Genomic DNA, 19,271 nt, shown 5'->3' with positions numbered 1-19,271 from the left:
ACAGTAGGTTATAGGTTGAGACCAGAATAATTTTGGAAGCAGAGAATGTGTTGTAAAGCTAACTTCCATCCATCCACATAGTTCAGAAAAGTTGGTGGTGGAGGGGAGGATCCAGATGGCCTGTGTTGTGAAGCAGCAATTGAAATCAAGTGTGTTATGTTCAGTTGCCTGTTTTGCTTCAGGGTAATCCCTTTGTTCATGGCCATAGTTTGGTGGTGGCCATTCATCCTGGTGGACAGCTAGTTGGTAGCTGTACCAATATAAAAAGCTGTGCAGTGATTGGAGTGATGCTGGTATATGATGTGGCTGGTTTCACAGGTGGCCCAGCATTGATGGGTTTGGATAAGCTTGTGGTAAGACTGAAATAGGAAGAGCTGGGTGGGTGGTTCGGGCAGGTCTTGCACCTCGGTCTTCTGCAGGGATATGGTCCCTGTGACAAATGGCTGGGATTTGGAGTGGCTTAGGCATGCACAGAATGTTGTGGAGGTTATGTGAGTGACAGAACACCACCTTAGGAGGGGTGGGAAGTTGCTTAGGTAAGATATCCCTCATGTCAGAGCATAATGATAGATAAGGCTCTGATGAAGGATTTGGTTCAGTTGTTCTGGTCCACAGTGGTGTTGGGTGATGAAGGGGTCCCTCTTTTGTAGCTGGTTCTTGGTGGTGTTGGGTGGATTGGAAGTGTGTGCAGATATGGCATGGGAAATCTATTTGTGAAGTAGGTCTGGAGAGTAGTGCAAGAGAGTCCTTGTCACTGCAGAGACACTCTCCCATGGTGGCCAGGCTATGAGGGAGGGATTTTTTTGGTGTGGAAGGGATGGCGACTGTTAAAACACAGGTACTGTTGGTGGTTGGTTGGTTTAATGTGGACAGAGATGTGGAAGGAGCCATTAGAAAGGAGGAGGTCAATGTCTATGAAAATGACATGCTAGGTTGAAGAGGACCAGGTGAAGTGGATGGGACAGAAGGCATTGAGATTATGAAGGAATGGTTTGGGGTGTTGGGAGACTGGGAAAGTTTCCTCTTGATGGCCTGTATACAGGCTGGCATGGGAGGTTGCCATAGGGGTGCCTATAGCTGTGCCACAGATTTGTTTGTGTACCTTTCCTTCACAGAAGAAGTAACTATGTTGTTTAACGATTTACTGCTGATATTACAGATGCCTGTAGAGTACAACCATTGATTTTTGCAAGTATACACTGTTGTAGTATTTAATTGTATTATTTTATGTTGTTGTTATATTTTGGAGAAATTCTTTGTGTGTCCATATTTTTAGTTCAGTTGATTCCACAGGCTTCAATTTTTAATATTTAAGGCTAAGATGTGGACTCTGACCACAATCTATTGGTTATGAACTGTAGATTAAAACTGAAGAAACTGCAAAAAGGTGGGAATTTAAGGAGATGGGACCTGGATAAACTGAAAGAACCAGAGGTTGTACAGAGTTTCAGGGAGAGCATGAGGGAACAACTGACAGGAATGGGGGAAAGAAATACAGTAGAAGAAGAATGGGTAAGTTTGTGGGATGAAATAGTGAAGGCAGCAGAGGATCAAATTCATAAAAAGACGAGGGCTAGTAGAACCCCTTGGGTAACAGAAGAAATATTGAATTTAATTGATGAAAGGAGAAAATATAAAAATGCAGTAAATGAAGCAGACAAAAAGGAATACAAACGTCTCAAAAATGATATTGACAGGAAGTGAAAAATGGCTAAGCAGGGATGGCTAGAGGACAAATGTAAGGATGTAGAGGCTTATCTCACTAGGGGTAAGATAGATACTGCCTGTGCAGGAAAATTAAAGAGAACCTTGGGGAAAGAAGAACCACCTGCATGAATATCAAGAGCTTTGATGGAAACCCAGTTCTAAGCAAAGAAGGGAAAGCCGAGAGGTGGAAGGAGTATATAGAGGGCCTATACAAGGGCGATGTACTTGAGGACAATATTATGGAAATGGAAGAGGATGTAGATGAAGATGAAATGGGAGATACGATACTGCGTGAAGAGTTTGACAGAGCACTGAAAGACCTGAGTCGAAACAAGGCCCCCGGAGTAGACAACATTCCATTAGAACTACTGACATCCTTGGGAGACCCAGTCCTGACAAAACTCTACCATATGGTGAGCAAGATGTATGAGACAGGCGAAATACCCTCAGACTTCAAGAAGAATATAATAATTCCAATTCCAAAGAAAGCAGGTGTTGACAGATGTGAAAATTACCAAACTATCAGTTTAATAAGTCACAGCTGCAAAATACTAACGTGAATTATTTACAGACGAATGGAAAAACTGATAGAAGCCGACCTCGGGGAAGACCAGTTTGGATTCCGTAGAAATGTTGGAACACGTGAGGCAATACTGACCCTACGACTTATCTTAGAAGAAAGATTAAGGAAAGGCAAAGCTACATTTCTAGCATTTGTAGACTTAGAGAAAGCTTTTGACAACATTGATTGGAAAACTCTCTTTCAAATTCTGAAGGTGGCAGGGGTAAAATACAGGGAGCGAAAGGCTATTTACAATTTGTACAGAAACCAGATGGCAGTTATAAGAGTCGAGGGACATGAAAGGGAAGCAGTGGTTGGGAAGGGAGTGAGACAGGGTTGCAGCCTATCCCCGATGTTATTCAATCTGTATATTGAGCAAGCAATAAAGGAAACAAAAGAAAAGTTTGGAGTAGGAATTAAAATCCATGGAGAAGAAATAAAAACTTTGAGGTTCACCGATGACATTGTAATTCTGTCAGAGACAGCAAAGGACTTGGAAGAGCAGTTGAACGGAATGGACAGTGTCTTGAAAGGAGGGTATAAGATGAACATCAACAAAAGCGAAACTAGGATAATGGAATGTAGTCGAATTAAGTCGGGTGATGCTGAGGGAATTAGATTAGGAAATGAGACACTTAAAATACACTCCTGGAAATGGAAAAAAGAACACACTGACACCGGTGTGTCAGACCCACCATACTTGCTCCGGACACTGCGAGAGGGCTGTACAAGCAATGATCACACGCACGGCACAGCGGACACACCAGGAACCGCAGTGTTGGCCGTCGAATGGCGCTAGCTGCGCAGCATTTGTGCACCGCCGCCGTCAGTGTCATCCAGTTTGCCGTGGCATACGGAGCTCCATCGCAGTCTTTAACACTGGTAGCATGCCGCGACAGCGTGGACGTGAACCGTATGTGCAGTTGACGGACTTTGAGCGAGGGCGTATAGTGGGCATGCGGGAGGCCGGGTGGACGTACCGCCGAATTGCTCAACACGTGGGGCGTGAGGTCTCCACAGTACATCGATGTTGTCGCCAGTGGTCGGCGGAAGGTGCACGTGCCCGTCGACCTGGGACCGGACCGCAGCGACGCACGGATGCATGCCAAGACCGTAGGATCCTACGCAGTGCCGTAGGGGACCGCACCGCCACTTACCAGCAAATTAGGGACACTGTTGCTCCTGGGGCATCGTCGAGGACCATTCGCAACCGTCTCCATGAAGCTGGGCTACGGTCCCGCACACCGTTAGGCCGTCTTCCGCTGACACCCCAACATCGTGCAGCCCGCCTCCAGTGGTATCGCGACAGGCGTGAATGGAGGGACGAATGGAGACGTGTCGTCTTCAGCGATGAGAGTCGCTTCTGCCTTGGTGCCAATGATGGTCGTATGCGTGTTTGGCGCCGTGCAGGTGAGCGCCACAATCAGGACTGCATACGACCGAGGCACACAGGGCCAACACCCGGCATCATGGTGTGGGGAGCGATCTCCTACACTGGCCGTACACCACTGGTGATCGTCGAGGGGACACTGAACAGTGCACGGTACATCCAAACCGTCATCGAACCCATCGTTCTACCATTCCTAGACCGGCAAGGTAACTTGCTGTTCCAACAGGACAATGCACGTCCGCATGTATCCCGTGCTACCCAACGTGCTCTAGAAGGTGTAAGTCAACTACCCTGGCCAGCACGATCTCCGGATCTGTCCCCCATTGAGCATGTTTGGGACTGGATGAAGCGTCGTCTCACGCGGTCTGCACGTCCGGCACGAACGCTGGTCCAACTGAGGCGCCAGGTGGAAATGGCATGGCAAGCCGTTCCACAGGACTACATCCAGCATCTCTACGATCGTCTCCATGGGAGAATAGCAGCCTGCATTGCTGCGAAAGGTGGATATACACTGTACTAGTGCCGACATTGTGCATGCTCTGTTGCCTGTGTCTATGTGCCTGTGGTTCTGTCAGTGTGATCACGTGATGTATCTGACCCCAGGAATGTGTCAATAAAGTTTCCCCTTCCTGGGACAATGAATTCACGGTGTTCTTATTTCAATTTCCAGGAGTGTAGTAAATGAGTTTTGCTACTTGGGGAGCAAAATAACTGATGATGGTCGAAGTAGAGAGGATATAAAATGTAGATGTAGACTGGCAATGGCAAGGAAAGCATTTCCCAAGAAGAAAAATTTGTTAACATCGAGTGTAGATTTAAGTGTCAGGAAGTGGTTTCTGAAAGTATTTGTATGGAGTGTAGCCATGTATGTAAGTGAAACGTGGACGATAAATAGTTTAGACAAGAAGAGAATAGAAGCTTTCGAAATGTGGTGCTACAGAAGAATGCTGAAGATTAGATGGGTTGATCACATAACTAATGAGGGAGTATTGAATAGAATTGGGGAGAAGAGAAGCTTGTGGCACAACTTGACTAGAAGAAGGGACCGGTTGGTAGGACATGTTCTGAGACATCGAGGGATCACCAATTTAGTATTGGAGGGCAGCGTGGAGGGTAAAAATCGTAGAGGGAGACCAAGAGATGAATACACTAAGCAGATTCAGAAGGATGTAGGCTGCAGTAGGTACTGGGAGATGAAGAAGTTTGCACAGGATAGAGTAGCATGGAGAGCTGCATCAAACTAGTCTCTGGACTGAAGACCACAACAACAACAAGGCTAAGACCTGCTCCTCACTTAAATACTGTTGAACCACTAAAGGTTATATTGTCAGCTGCAGTGTAAACAATGTCAGAAAATGATCATCTGGAAATGTGGGTACTTTCTTATGACACCAGTAGCTGATACTGTGGCATAAATGAAATGGTGTTTGTGAGTTGTTATAATATTAAGGATCTAAGAATTACTGTAACTGAAATTTTGTGATAGCATAGTAAAGTTTATAACAATAATAAATATTGCAGAACTCCAAAATTGAGTGCAAGACAGAGTTGTATTACCACAGTTTTCTCTGTACTAAGGCTAACCAGAGTACTGTTTTCCCAACACTGCCTTAGTCACTGTCCCACCATATTCTATTGAGACTGGTATTGTTGTATCACTTGATGACACCACAGGGACTGCTTGTCATATGTACTGAAAGTAACTATCTATGCAGTACAAATGAAATGAAATGTGTGACTAGGGCATGCTGTCAAGGAGACTTGTCACCTGGTGCAAGTCTTTTTAATTGATGCCACTTCAGCGACTTGAATGTCGATGAGAATTAAGTGACGATGAAAACAACACAAACATCCAGTCCCTGAGCAGAGAAAATCTCTGACCCAGCCAGAAATCTAATGCGGGCCTCTCGCATGGCATTATGATGTGCTGACCACTCAGCTATGGAGGCGGACAATGCAGTACAAATCCTAAATTACTACTAGATGGTTTAATGCTCACCATTTGGCATGGAGGGAGGGGTGGGGAGGAAGACGGATAGCAGGGTGGACATGGGAGATACAAAAGTGCTACTTGTGGGAGGATACAGGGATGAGGGGGAGAGAGCATAGGGCAGCTAGGTACAGGTGGGAGGTTAGACAGAGGGTGGATGGGGTGGGGGCAGTGGAAAAGGAGAGAAATAAAAAGACTGTGGGCATGTTGGTGGAAAAGAGGGCTGTGTAGTGCAGGAGTAGGGACAGGAAAGCGGCAGGTGGGTGAATGACAATGACTAACAAAGGTTGAGGCCAGGAAGGCTACAGGAATGTAGGATATATTACAGGGAGAGTTCCCACCTGTGCAATTCAGAAAAGCTGGTGTTGGTAGGAAGGATCCAGATGGCATAGCTCGTGAAGCAGTCATTAAAACGAAGAATGTTGTGTTGTGCAGTGTGCTCACCAACTGGTTGGTCACAGTTTGTTGGTGGCCATTCGGGCAGACAGACAGTTTGTTGGTTGTTATGCCCATGTAGAATGCAAAACAGTGGTTGCAACTTAGCTTGTGTATCACGTGTCTACTTTCACAGGTAGCCCGGCGTTTGATGTGATAAGTGATGCTTGTGACTGGACTGGAGTAGGCCATGGTGGGAGGATGCATGGGACAGGTCTTGCATCTAATTCTGTTAGACGGATGTGAACTGTGGGGCAAGGGGTTGAGAGCAGGAGTTGTGTAGGAATGGGAGAGGATATTGTGTGAGTTTGGTGTGCTGCAGAATACCATTGTGTGAAGAGTGGGAAGGATAGGGGATAGGACATTCCTCATTTCAGGGCATGATGAGAGGTAGAAAAAACCTTGCATAAAATATGATTCAGTTGCTCCAGTCCTGGCTGGATGGTACTGAGGCACAAGGGGAATGATCCTCTGTGGTTGGATGGTGGGACTTTGGGAGGTGGGGTGAGGGGGTAATAGGAGAGATAAGGCATGGGAGATCTGTTTCTGTACAAGGTTGGGAGGGTAATTACAGTTTGTGAAGATATCAATGATACCCATGGTATATTTCAAAATGGACTGCTTGTCTCACAGATGTAATGGTCATGGGTAGCTGGACTGTATGGAAGGGGCTCTTGGAATAGAATTGGTGGCAGCTGTCGAAATGGAGGTATTGCTGGTTGTTTCTAGGTTTGATTTGAACAGAGGTACTGATGTAGACATATTTGAGGTGGAAGTCAACAACAAGGAACGTGGCTTGTTGGGTTGAGAAAGACCTGGTGAAGTGAATGGGGGCGAAGTTGTTGAGGTTCTGGAGGAATGTGGATGGGGTGTCCCCAGCCTCAATCCACATCGTAAAGATGTCATCAATGAATCTGAACCAGTTGAGGTTTTGGGATTCTGGCTGCTTAGAAAGTATTCCTCTAGATGGCCCATGAATAGATTAGCATAGGCTAGCACCATGTGGGTGCCCATTGCCGTACCTCAGATTGAAATGTGCAGGTGAGAATTTCCCTGCGATATACCCATATTCCCGTAACCATCCTGTCCTCAACTTTCATTAGTCATTACCCCTCTCCTTTCTACCCTCTTCCCTGTTCCCATTCCAGCAGTACACAGCCCTCTACTCCACCAATGGACTCACAGTCTTTTTTCTTCTCTCCTTTTCCGCTGCCTCCCCTTCCCTCTCCCCCCTCCCCCTCCACTCTCCGTTAACCTCCTGACTACAGCTAGCTGTCCTACCCTCTCTCCATCCCATCCCTGTATCCTCCCACAAGCACCCCTGCCCTGCTATCCTTCCACCTCTCTACCCCAGCCTCCTCCTTACCCCCCCCCCCCAAACACACACACACACACACACACACACACACACACACACACACACACATTGCTTCTCCCATCAAGTGCAGCTGCTCACAGTCTGGCCAAAGAAAGTGGTCACGTGTGTGTGTGTGTAATTCAGATGAAGGCCTTTTTGACTGAAAGCTTACTCATTGGACGGTGTTTTTGGTGTGCTCATCTGCGGCTCAATACATCCACTATACAGTGAGTAACAATCCATACTTTTCATAATGTTGTCTTAGTTTTATTTTGAACACTGGTAGTGCTTTTACATTTTTTTAAAAACTACCTGGTTTTCTACTGTGTAATAATCAACTGGCTTTATCGGAATATTTATCAGCCAATTTTAGTCGGGCACTCTTGATACGGTAATCAACTTCAACTCCTGTGCTGTAATTATGCAGCTCTCTGTTTACACAATGAGAGTGTCATACATCACATACTACTATTAACAATACTGTCACAAATCTCTCTTAAAAGGTGTACTGTATTTCTGCTACTACATCAAAAATTGTTTGAAAAGGCTTATTTCATGCAGATTATACTAACTTCATTTCCATTGTCAGCCCCGATAGCTGAGTGGTCAACGTGACGGATTGCCGTGCTATGGGCCCACGTTCGATTCCCGGCTGGGTCGGGGATTTTCTCCACTCAGGGACTGGGTGTTGTGTTGTCTTCATCGTCATTTCACCCCCATCTGGCACACAGGTCGCCCAGTGTGACGTCGAATGTAATAAGACCTCCTCCAAGGCAGCCAGACCTGCCCCACAATGGGCCTCCCGGCCCATGACGCCAAACGATCATTTTCATTTTTCCATTTCCATTTATAACTAACATAATTAACAAATATTTCCTTGTATCTCTTAGAAATTTGTATATATTTTTGAATATTAATTAGCTAGGCCCTATTATTTTGAAGGAACTGTAACCAGTATTATTACATTTTCAAATAAACAATGAAATTTTTATATTAAAATACCTTCCAAACAGTTTGTACGTGTAAATGTAAATTGCAGAAAGTAAAAAAAATAGCATTTACTTAATCTGTAAGTTATACCAAACCAAGCAGAAAAGCTTTACATTGCTACATTTCAGCTTCTGTTATTCATTTCATAAGAAAATCATTGGGTGATCATATGATGTAAGATAAGACTGTGCTGAACATACGATGGCAACAGATTTCCTACATAAGTATCAAGTATTGTGAACTGCTTGCTGCAGCACTGAGCACATAATTCAGTTGTTCTGCACACAAATTAGATAAAGGAAGATAATGATTGTTTTGTAAACAAATGCACGAAACATATTGCTTGTTGGTTTTTGTTTTGGTATCTTCAACCAGTGTATGTTTAATGTTTTTTGCCAGCATGTGTTTGTGGCAAAACATCAAAAAAATTATTAATCAGACAGCAGCCAAAGATCCTGAGACAAAAGACAAAAGTTAATTTGTCAGAAAGTACCCACAACAGCCTCAATGATTGTGTAAACATTTCAAAGTTGAAGAACTGTACTGAGCAATGCTGCAAGGTAAAAGACCTCCACAATATACATTAGCCTACAATATTGTACCTGCCAGTGCAAGAACAAAAACTCATTTGCAGTGGTTTTAGTCAAGTGCCAGACTGAAAGAAGACCCTAGTTGTTTCTGTTAAAAAATATTGTCAGCTTCCAAGCAGTGCCCTCAGTTACAGCCCCAAAATGCCTCTAAACTGCACCCTCAAGTCCTGGGAAGGATAACATAGCAAAGATCATAGTGGTGGTAATAACAACAAGGTTAGCACCACTCCTGTTGACATGTTTGTGATATACTTATATAAAAACTTAAATCCTAACATAAAGCTTCAATAATGTGTTCATGGTCTATTTGTTCATTCTGGCTATGAAATGGTAGCAAGAGCCTGCATAAAACTGACCGTTCAATGTCTAAATTATCATCATGCTTGATAGCAACTAGACTTTAAGCCTCTCTGATAGCATATCTTCCATAGTTATTGTTACATGGAACCAGCTACCATAGACTCTCATTTTGAAGCTAGAACATATGATTTTCAGGTTCAGACTTCAGTGACAAAAAGTCCCAGTGGAATCTGTGCATTAAATACCCTACTGAAAGCTGTAAAAAGCCAATTTATATATCTTTATCAATGGGCATTCTAACACTCCTGATCTCATTGAATCATGAATATTGAATTTATATAGAATTTAGCTGTTTGCTACTGTTTAATCAAAAATGATAAGTTTATTATATACAATTATTCAAGAGGAGGAAGCAAAACTTTAGCTATATTTATCTTTATGTATTGATGCCTTCAGTGGTTGTTGATAGCTGTTGCATTATTTTCAGAAAAATTCTGCATTTTAATATGCAGATAAAATGTTTCTTAAATTGAACCCAACATCTAGTGTTAGTCACTCAACTGCTTATTTACATATAACATTTTAAACATATATTTCCACTCTGCCTGTGCAGACACAATTTGACACATTGCTAGCCATAACGCATCTCTCTTCCATGCAACCATATGAACGTCTACTCACTTTGCTTGCTATGCCAAAACTGTTGTACAACATCCCCTGCCAAAACATCCAACAGAAAATAAACACAGAGATATATTTTACAGAAAAAGAAAATACAAAACAATGATGGACATAAGCAAATAGTAAACATTCTAATTATTGCAACAATATGATTATGAAAATTAATTTTGTGAAATGAAATTATTATTTTGAAACATTTTTCATTTGTATTTCAGTTAGAAAAGGTAAGTAAAAAACTTACTGATAGCTGCAGCATGATCATTTGCATAATTGTTAATTATGAAATCTATACTCCAAAAGTAAATCTATAATAATTTTGTCTAAATTTTTTGTATGAAAATGATAAAATAAGGCTGTTGATACTGTACTTGGACACAAAATGATGAGGTTATCCACTGAAATGAACTCCTGTACGTTAAACATATTAGAGTGTCAACTGGGAAGGAGACTAGATAGTTGGACTCCTAGTATACTGTATTATGTCCCATGCATCCTCCTCCCACCACCAACTCCAGTCCTGTCACAAACATCCCCCATCCCTTCAAAGGCAGAGCTACCTGTGCAACCAGTCATGTGATCTAAAAGCTAAGCTACAACCACTGTGCTGCATTCTACGAGGGCAGTTCAATAAGTAATGCAACACATTTTTTTTCTGAAACAGGGGTTGTTTTATTCAGCATTGAAATACACCAGGTTATTCCCCAATCTTTTAGCTACACAACACTATTTTTCAACGTAATCTCCATTCAATGCTACGACCTTACGCCACCTTGAAATGAGGGCCTGTATGCCTGCACGGTACCATTCCACTGGTCGATGTCGGAGCCAACGTCGTACTGCATCAATAACTTCTTCATCATCCACGTAGTGCCTCCCACGGATTGTGTCCTTCATTGGGCCAAACATATGGAAATCCGACGGTGCGAGATCGGGGCTGTAGGGTGCATGAGGAAGATCAGTCCACTGAAGTTTTGTGAGCTCCTCTCGGGTGCGAAGACTTGTGTGAGGTCTTGCGTTGTCATGAAGAAGGAGAAGTTCGTTCAGATTTTTGTGCCTACAAACACGCTGAAGTCATTTCTTCAATTTCTGAAGAGTAGCACAATACACTTCAGAGTTGATCGTTTGACCATGGGGAAGGACATCGAACAGAATAACCCCTTCAGCGTCCCAGAAGACTGTAACCATGACTTTACCGGCTGAGGGTATGGCTTTAAACTTTTTCTTGGTAGGGGAGTGGGTGTGGCGCCACTCCATTGATTGCCGTTTTGTTTCAGGTTCGAAGTGATGAACCCATGTTTCATCGCCTGTAACAATCTTTGACAAGAAATTGTCACCCTCAGCCACATGACGAGCAAGCAATTCCGCACAGATGGTTCTCCTTTGCTCTTTATGGTGTTCGGTTAGACAACGAGGGACCCAGCGGGAACAAACCTTTGAATATCCCAACTGGTGAACAATTGTGACAGCACTACCAACAGAGATGTCAAGTTGAGCACTGAGTTGTTTGATGGTGATCCGTCGATCATCTCGAACGAGTGTGTTCGCATGCTCCGCCATTGCAGGAGTCACAGCTGTGCACGGCCGGCCCGCACGCGGGAGATCAGACAGTCTTGCTTGACCTTGCAGCGATGATGACACACGCTTTGCCCAACGACTCACCGTGCTTTTGTCCACTGCCAGATCACCGTAGACATTCTGCAAGCGCCTATGAATATCTGAGATGCTCTGGTTTTCCGCCAACAGAAACTCGATCACTGCCCGTTGTTTGCAACGCACATCCGTTACAGACGCCATTTTAACAGCTACGTACAGCGCTGCCACCTGTCGGAAGTCAATGAAACTATACGAGACAAAGCGGGAATGTTTGAAAATATTCCACAAGAAATTTCCGGTTTTTTCAACCAAAATTGGCCGAGAAAAAAAATGTGTTGCATTACTTATTGAACTGCCCTCGTACATTGGCATGTCAATCAACAAGCTGTCTGTCCACATGAGTGGCCACCGACAAACTGTGGCCAAGAAACAACTGGACCACTCGGTTGCTGAGCACACCACGCAGCACAATGTCCCTCATTTCAATGACTGCTTCTCAGCCTATGCCATCTGGATCCTTCCTACAAACTCCAACTTTTCTGAGTTGCACAGATGGGAACTCTCCCTGCAATATATGCTACGTTCCCGTAACCCTCCTGGTCACAACCTTCATTAGTCATTGTCCTTACCCATCTAGCTCCTTCTATGTTGCCATTCCAAGCACCCAATGTTTTTACTTCTCTCCTTTTCTGCTAACCCCCCCCCCCCCCCCCCCACTCTCTCTCTCTCCCCTGCCCTCTGTCTAACCTCCCAACCACACCTAGCTGCCCCCCTTTCCACCTCATCCCTGCATGATCCCAGCAGCACTTTACCATCTCCCACCCCTACTCTACTGTCCCTCCCCCTCCCCGCCCCAGTCTCCTTATCCCCACCCAGTTGCCTCTCCCAAAATACCCTGCTGCTTGCAGTCTGGTTCCAGCTGCCATAGACTGTGTGTGTGTGTGTGTGTGTGTGTGTGTGTGTTGTCTAATTTTGACAAAAGCTTGTTGGCTGAAAGCTAATTGTGTGACAGTCTTTTTGTTGTGCATTTCTGCAAATCAGGATCTCTGCTGTATAGTGAGTCACAAATATTCTTTTCATTATATTGTTATTATGTCTCATTTCAGTTAATCATTTGTGTACTTTGGTTTTGCTTCTGAATTTATTGGATTGAAAAGCAGCAATATGATACACTTGGAATTCACCTTGGTGAATTGGTCTCTGTATCAACAAATGCCCTGCTGGTAAAGATGAACAAGTCCGACTACAGATATGACATCAATATCTCAGTGTAAAATAATTATTAAAATCCACCCACTTTGCAGACAATAAGTTCTTAGCAAATATTCAACAGCTAATATGTGTAAATTTTACCCTTAAATATTGAGGGAAGAGACATATTTCGTACATCTCCACCCACTCCCTGGCATGGTGGAGTTTGTGAATATGTGACCTTATATTACCAAAACAGATATGCCCAGAAACTGCACCACTTTTATGCTGGTTGTCAATACACCTTTCTCAGCTAAAAGCCTCATTAGACCTAATTTTTTCTGGCTCCTGGTAAACTAATTTTGCAAGTGAGTAGGCATCATGTGCACATATACCAGTGCATCACTAACCAAAGAAGGTTTTGGAAGTTCTTACTGGAATCAAATGACCAAAACTAAAGGAAAATTTATGCTTCCAATGAACATCACTATTCCAGCATCCATCTTATTGGAGCACCTATATGGTAACCAACAAATGAAAGAACCAATCATCAAATAATATAAGTGATTTCCAGATCAGTGTTAACTTTCCTGCAGCCTTATACAAGTAACCACTCCATTTCATATAGTATGTAGAAACTGCTAGCGTCATTCCATAACAATCAACAGGAGATCAGCTTCTGATGTTTGAAGGTGCCTTTCTCCATTAAGGGAAAAGAAAATAGTATGAAGGCCATCCCAAAATGAAGGCCTCTTATTTTTTGTGTAGACTTTGCGAGTTCACTCTAAATTATGTTGGTGTAGTACTAATTTTTTATTCTTCCTGCTAATATCCAGTTGGTTTTGTTGTCCTGTGACAGACAGCAGCAGCAGGGGAGCATTCCAAAATTCCATCTGACATTGAGGTGCTTATAAAACAGAGATTTGTGTCATTCAGTTCCTCACTGCTAAACAAATAGCAGCAATTGAAATCCATTTCCACTTGGAGACAATACAGTATACACAAGTAATCTGAGGCAGTGAATACTATATTTCTCTAGGGATGAAAAGGATACATACGATAAACCACACCCTTGGCTATTTTGCCCAGCTGGCTTCCCTCATAATGAACAGCATCCTAGCCAATCATCCGTGATGATTGCAGACTACAATCAAGAAAGTCTGTAGACAGCTAAATGTTGACAGTTATGTTTTTGACAAGATGTTACTTGACGGCGGTTATCGCAAAGTGTATGCGATATGTAACCTGTGAATGCTTACACAAGACTAGAAACAAACATAAACTGGAAATTTGAGATTTTTATGGTAAATCTTTTGTGTATATCAAATGGATAGGCTTACAGGAAATGCAAGTAGTGTTTTCAGCACTTCAAACAGTAAACTCAAATCCAGTGAGATAGAAACCAAAGCTGCATGTAAGACCATATGGGCAAGGCTCAGTATTAAGGGTACACAAGAACTTATAATTAGGTCCTTCTGATGATCACCAGATTTACCACTGTATGTGACCAACAGCTTTAGAGAAACCTTATCTTGCTTTATATATATTACCCAATGATGCTATCATCATTGGAGGCGACATCAAGTATGCAACAATTGATTGGGTTAATTAGTTTTGTAAATTATGGGCATGTAAGACATCCTGCAAAACAATACTGGATGCTTTCTCTGAAGACAACTTTGAAGAGATGATTCAGAAGATTCAGAAGCCCACTCAGAGTTTTTGAGGATGCCCATATTGAAACTGGCATCAGTGAACATGAAGCAATTAAAGAAAAATTGATTACTGAAGTACAAAAGGTAATAAAAAGAAACAGAAAGATTTACATGCTCAGTAGACTATATAAATAGGCAGTAATGTCATATCTCAAAAGAGAAATTTGAAACCTTCAGCTTTAGACAGGGACATGTAAAGGAACTGTGGCTCAAGTTTGGAAGAATAGTTGACCTGATTGTTTCTAGTTTGAACTTGCAGCTGAGTTAGACACTCTTATAATCATAATGTACTGTGAATATTTCAGATAAAAAACTGAGCTCAGTGGTTGGAAGAAAGCTCAGGTCATACCCATCTACAAGGGTAACAGAAATGATCCACGACAACATCATCCAGTGTCCTTGGCATCCATTTATTGTAGAATTGTAGAACATATTGTAAGCTCAAGTGTAATGCTGTATCTTGACCAGGATGATGGTCTCCATGACAAACAGCATGAATTCTGAAAACATTGGTTACATGAAACCCATCTTGGACTTCTTATCTCATGACATCCTGAAAGCCGTGTACTAATGCATTTAGATGGTTGCAGTGTTTCTTGGTTTTTGAAAAGCTTTTGACCCAACTATACATCAATGTTCATTAATTAAAGTATGATCATTTAAGGTGTCAAATGGATTTTGTGACTGGACTGAGAATTTCTTGGTAAGAAAAACACAGCATGTTATCTTGGACCAAGAGACAGATGTGGCAGCAACTTCAAGTCATGTCTCAGAGAAGTGTGTTAGGACCCTTACTGAAAACGTTATAATTAATGAGCTAGCTGACACTATTAATAGTAACCTCATAAGCAGACCACCCGTCAGTTGGATATTTGTAATTTTTACATTTATGGTACATGAGTTTCAGGATTTTAATAGCAATTGCCAAAGCATTTCAATGGAACTCAAAAAACTTCTTGAGAAATCGACTTCAGTTTCTAAGGAAGTTTAATTCATTAAAGACAAGGCCATTTTCATGATGGGCCACATGGCTCACTTGATAACATTGGTAGTTGGGTAATCAATGGATCACTGGTTTGAATCTCCCTATGGTCTTTTTAATTTTTCTCTGTTTAGTTCAAATATCTACATCATTTAAAAATAAAGTTCATCAAATTGACACATACATCACTTGTTATGAAAAGTGCATGTCTTTTTTTTCTAATTACATATCACGAAGATCGCAAATATAAATTCTTAATTGTTAATATTTTATAAAAGATTGTTAATAAAGATTACTTAAATTTAAAAAAATTACAAAATTATTAACAATATTTTAAAAAATATCAATAATTAAAATTTATTTTGGCAGTGAAAACCGCAATTTTAAAAGTGATATGCATTAGAAACAAGATGATGTGCATTTTTCATAAAAAAAAGAATGATTATTAGATATGTGTTAATTAGCTCATATTTGCTGAATTTTGTATTTATATGATGTAGATATTAGAATTCAATGAAAAAAAAATTTTAAAAAAAGACCATAGTGAGATTCAAATGAGCAGTTCATTAATTACCATTCTGTAATGCTAATAAGCGAGCCACATGGCCTAATATGAAAGTGCATTAAAGCTCCTCAGAAAGCTTCAAAGTTGAGTTTCTCGAGAAGTGTTTAGAGTTGCACTGAACAGCTTTTGACAATTGAACTTCACATACCATAAACATAAAAAAATTACAAAAATCCAATAGCTGGTTGGTCTTCTTGTTAGACTTTCAGAAGATGATGCAGTTTTCTGCTATGCTGTACTATCTGAAAAATTTCAGAATGTTGCAAACATTGGCAGTGGGGTTTTAATAGCTCAGAAATATAAAACTGTGCTGCTTAGAATAGGCAAAAATGTGATATTCTGTGGCTGTGATATCGGTGAGTTACATTTGGAATCAGTCAACTCATACAAAAACCTGGATGTGACAATTTGTGCTTACAAATACACTGAATGATCATGTATCACTTTGGTTTTTTGATGTTACATTGAGAGAATGTGTTAAGTCTGCAAAGAAGATTGTGTACAAAATATTTGTGTGACTTATCTTAAAATATTGCTCAAGCTTGTGGCTGTTGAACACACATAAAGGCGAATAGCATGGATGGTCACAGACTTTTTTTGACTCACAGGAGAGACACACCAACTATCCTACAAAATAAGCAACCAATCACCTAATACATTATTTGCAATAGGTACAGCCTTCTGAAGAAGGGCACTAAGCAAACCAGCAAAGAAATTAAATTTCTTTTATGCAACTGGTTGCTTATTATTTCATTATATATGACTAAAATTGCTGAAGATGGATAAAATACTAATTATCCTGCCAAAAGCTATTCATGATGTTTCAAGAACCAGTATTAAGATGGCAATCTAGGAATGTACTACAGCCCCCTACACATTGCTCCTGTAACGAGTCTTTATTCTCGTGCTCAGTATGCGTGTGAAATAGAAAGATACCCTAAGTATGACTGTAGATGTAGATGGAAGATGTAGTAAGTGGCATTACCCTATGTGAATCATATACTTAAGAGCCAAAGAAACTGGTACATCTGCCTAATATCGTGTAGGCACCCCACCAGTGAACAGAAGTGCGACAACATGACATGGCATGGGCTTGACTAATGTCTGAAGTAGTGCTGGAGGGAACTGACACCATGAGTCCTGCCGGGCTGGCCATAAATCCATAAGAGTACGAGGAAGTGGAGATCTCTTCTGAACAGCACGTTGCAAGGCATCCCAGATATGGTCAATAATGTTCAAGCCTGGAGAGTTTGGTGGCCAGTTGAAGTGTTTAAACTCAGAAGAGTGTTCCTGGAGCCATTATGTTACAATCCTGGATGTGTGGCATGCCACAGTGTCCTGGTAGAATTGCCCAAGTCCGTTGAAATGCACAGTGGACATGAATGGATGCAGGTGATCAGACAGAATGCTTACGTAAAAGTCACCTGTCAGAGTCATATCTACACATATCAGGGGCCCCATATCACTCCAACTGCACACACCCCACACCATTACCAAGCCTCCACCAGTTTGATCAGTCCCCTATTGACATGCAGGGTCCATAGATTCATGAAGATCCCTCCATACCCATACACGTCCATATGCTCAATACAGTTTTAAACGAGACTTGTCTGACATGTTTCCAGTCATCAACAGTCCAATGTTGGTGATGACAGGCCCAGGAGAGGCAGAAAGCTTTGTGTCACGCAGCCATCAAGGGTATACAAGTGGGCCTTCGTCTCCGAAAGCCTATATCAATGTTGTTTTGTTGAATGGTTCGCACGCTGACACTTGTTGATGGCCGAGCATTGAAATCTGCAGCAGTTTGTGGAACGGTTGCACTTCTGTCACATTGAACGATTCTCTTCAGTTATCTTTGCTCCCGTACTTTTCTGGCCGCAGCGATGTCACAGATTTGATGTTTTGCTGGATTCCTGATATTCACGGTACTCTGGTGAAATGGTCATATGTGAAAATCCCCACTTCATCACTACTCAGAGGTGCTATGCCCCATCGCTCATGTGCCAACTATAACACCACATTCAAACTCACTCAAATCTTGATAACCTGCTATTGTAGTAGCAGTAACCAACTGCGTCAGACACTTGTTGTCTTATATAGGCATTGTAGACTGCAGCACCATTTTCTGCCTGTTTGCATAATTCTGTATTGGAATACGCATGCCTATACCAGTTTCTTTGGCACTTCAGTGTAAATAAATCCACAATGTGTAATTCCTCACTCATGAACCCAGGACCTTGCTGTGGTATTGGTGGCTTGCATGCCTCACAATACAGATAGCTGTACCATAGAGGGAACCACTGTGGAAGGGTGTCTGGTGAGAGGCAAGACAAATATGTGGTTTGTGTAGAGGAGCAGCTGGATGATTGACTGATCTGGCCTTGTAACATCAACCAGCTTTACCTTGCCCTGTTGGTACTGCAAGCAAGGGGAAACTATAGCTGTAATTTTTCCCAAGGATTTGCAGCTGTATTGTATGGTTAAGTGATGATGCATCCTCTTGGGTAAAATATTCCGGAGGTAAAATACACTCCTGGAAATTGAAATAAGAACACCGTGAATTCATTGTCCCAGGAAGGGGAAACTTTATTGACACATTCCTGGGGTCAGATACATCACATGATCACACTGACAGAACCATAGGCACATAGACACAGGCAACAGAGCATGCACAATGTCGGCACTAGTACAGTGTATATCCACCTTTCGCAGCAATGCAGGCTGCTATTCTCCCATGGAGACGATCGTAGAGATGCTGGATGTAGTCCTGTGGAACGGCTTGCCATGCCATTTCCACCTGGCGCCTCAGTTGGACCAGCGTTCGTGCTGGACGTGCAGACCGCGTGAGACGACGCTTCATCCAGTCCCAAACATGCTCAATGGGGGACAGATCCGGAGATCTTGCTGGCCAGGGTAGTTGACTTACACCTTCTAGAGCACGTTGGGTGGCATGGGATACATGCGGACGTGCATTGTCCTGTTGGAACAGCAAGTTCCCTTGCCGGTCTAGGAATGGTAGAACGATGGGTTCGATGACGGTTTGGATGTACCATGCACTATTCAGTGTCCCCTCGACGATCACCAGTGGTGTACGGCCAGTGTAGGAGATCGCTCCCCACACCATGATGCCGGGTGTTGGCCCTGTGTGCCTCAGTCGTATGCAGTCCTGATTGTGGCGCTCACCTGCACGGCGCCAAACACGCATACGACCATCATTGGCACC

At 42.5% G+C, this 19,271-nt stretch overlaps 1 protein-coding gene across 10 annotated transcripts in view; it reads left to right on the top strand.

The window, feature by feature from the left end:
* The window catches only part of LOC126095298 (MIT domain-containing protein 1-like), a 117,992-nt gene that overhangs the window by 50,712 nt on the left and 48,009 nt on the right, over window positions 1-19,271 (top strand). The window lies entirely within an intron of this gene.

The sequence above is a fragment of the Schistocerca cancellata genome, chromosome 8 (assembly GCF_023864275.1).
Source record: "Schistocerca cancellata isolate TAMUIC-IGC-003103 chromosome 8, iqSchCanc2.1, whole genome shotgun sequence".
NCBI classification, from domain to species: Eukaryota; Metazoa; Arthropoda; class Insecta; order Orthoptera; family Acrididae; genus Schistocerca; species Schistocerca cancellata.
The sequence above is the reverse complement of the archived record's forward strand: the minus strand, read 5'-3'. Positions and strand labels throughout refer to the sequence as shown.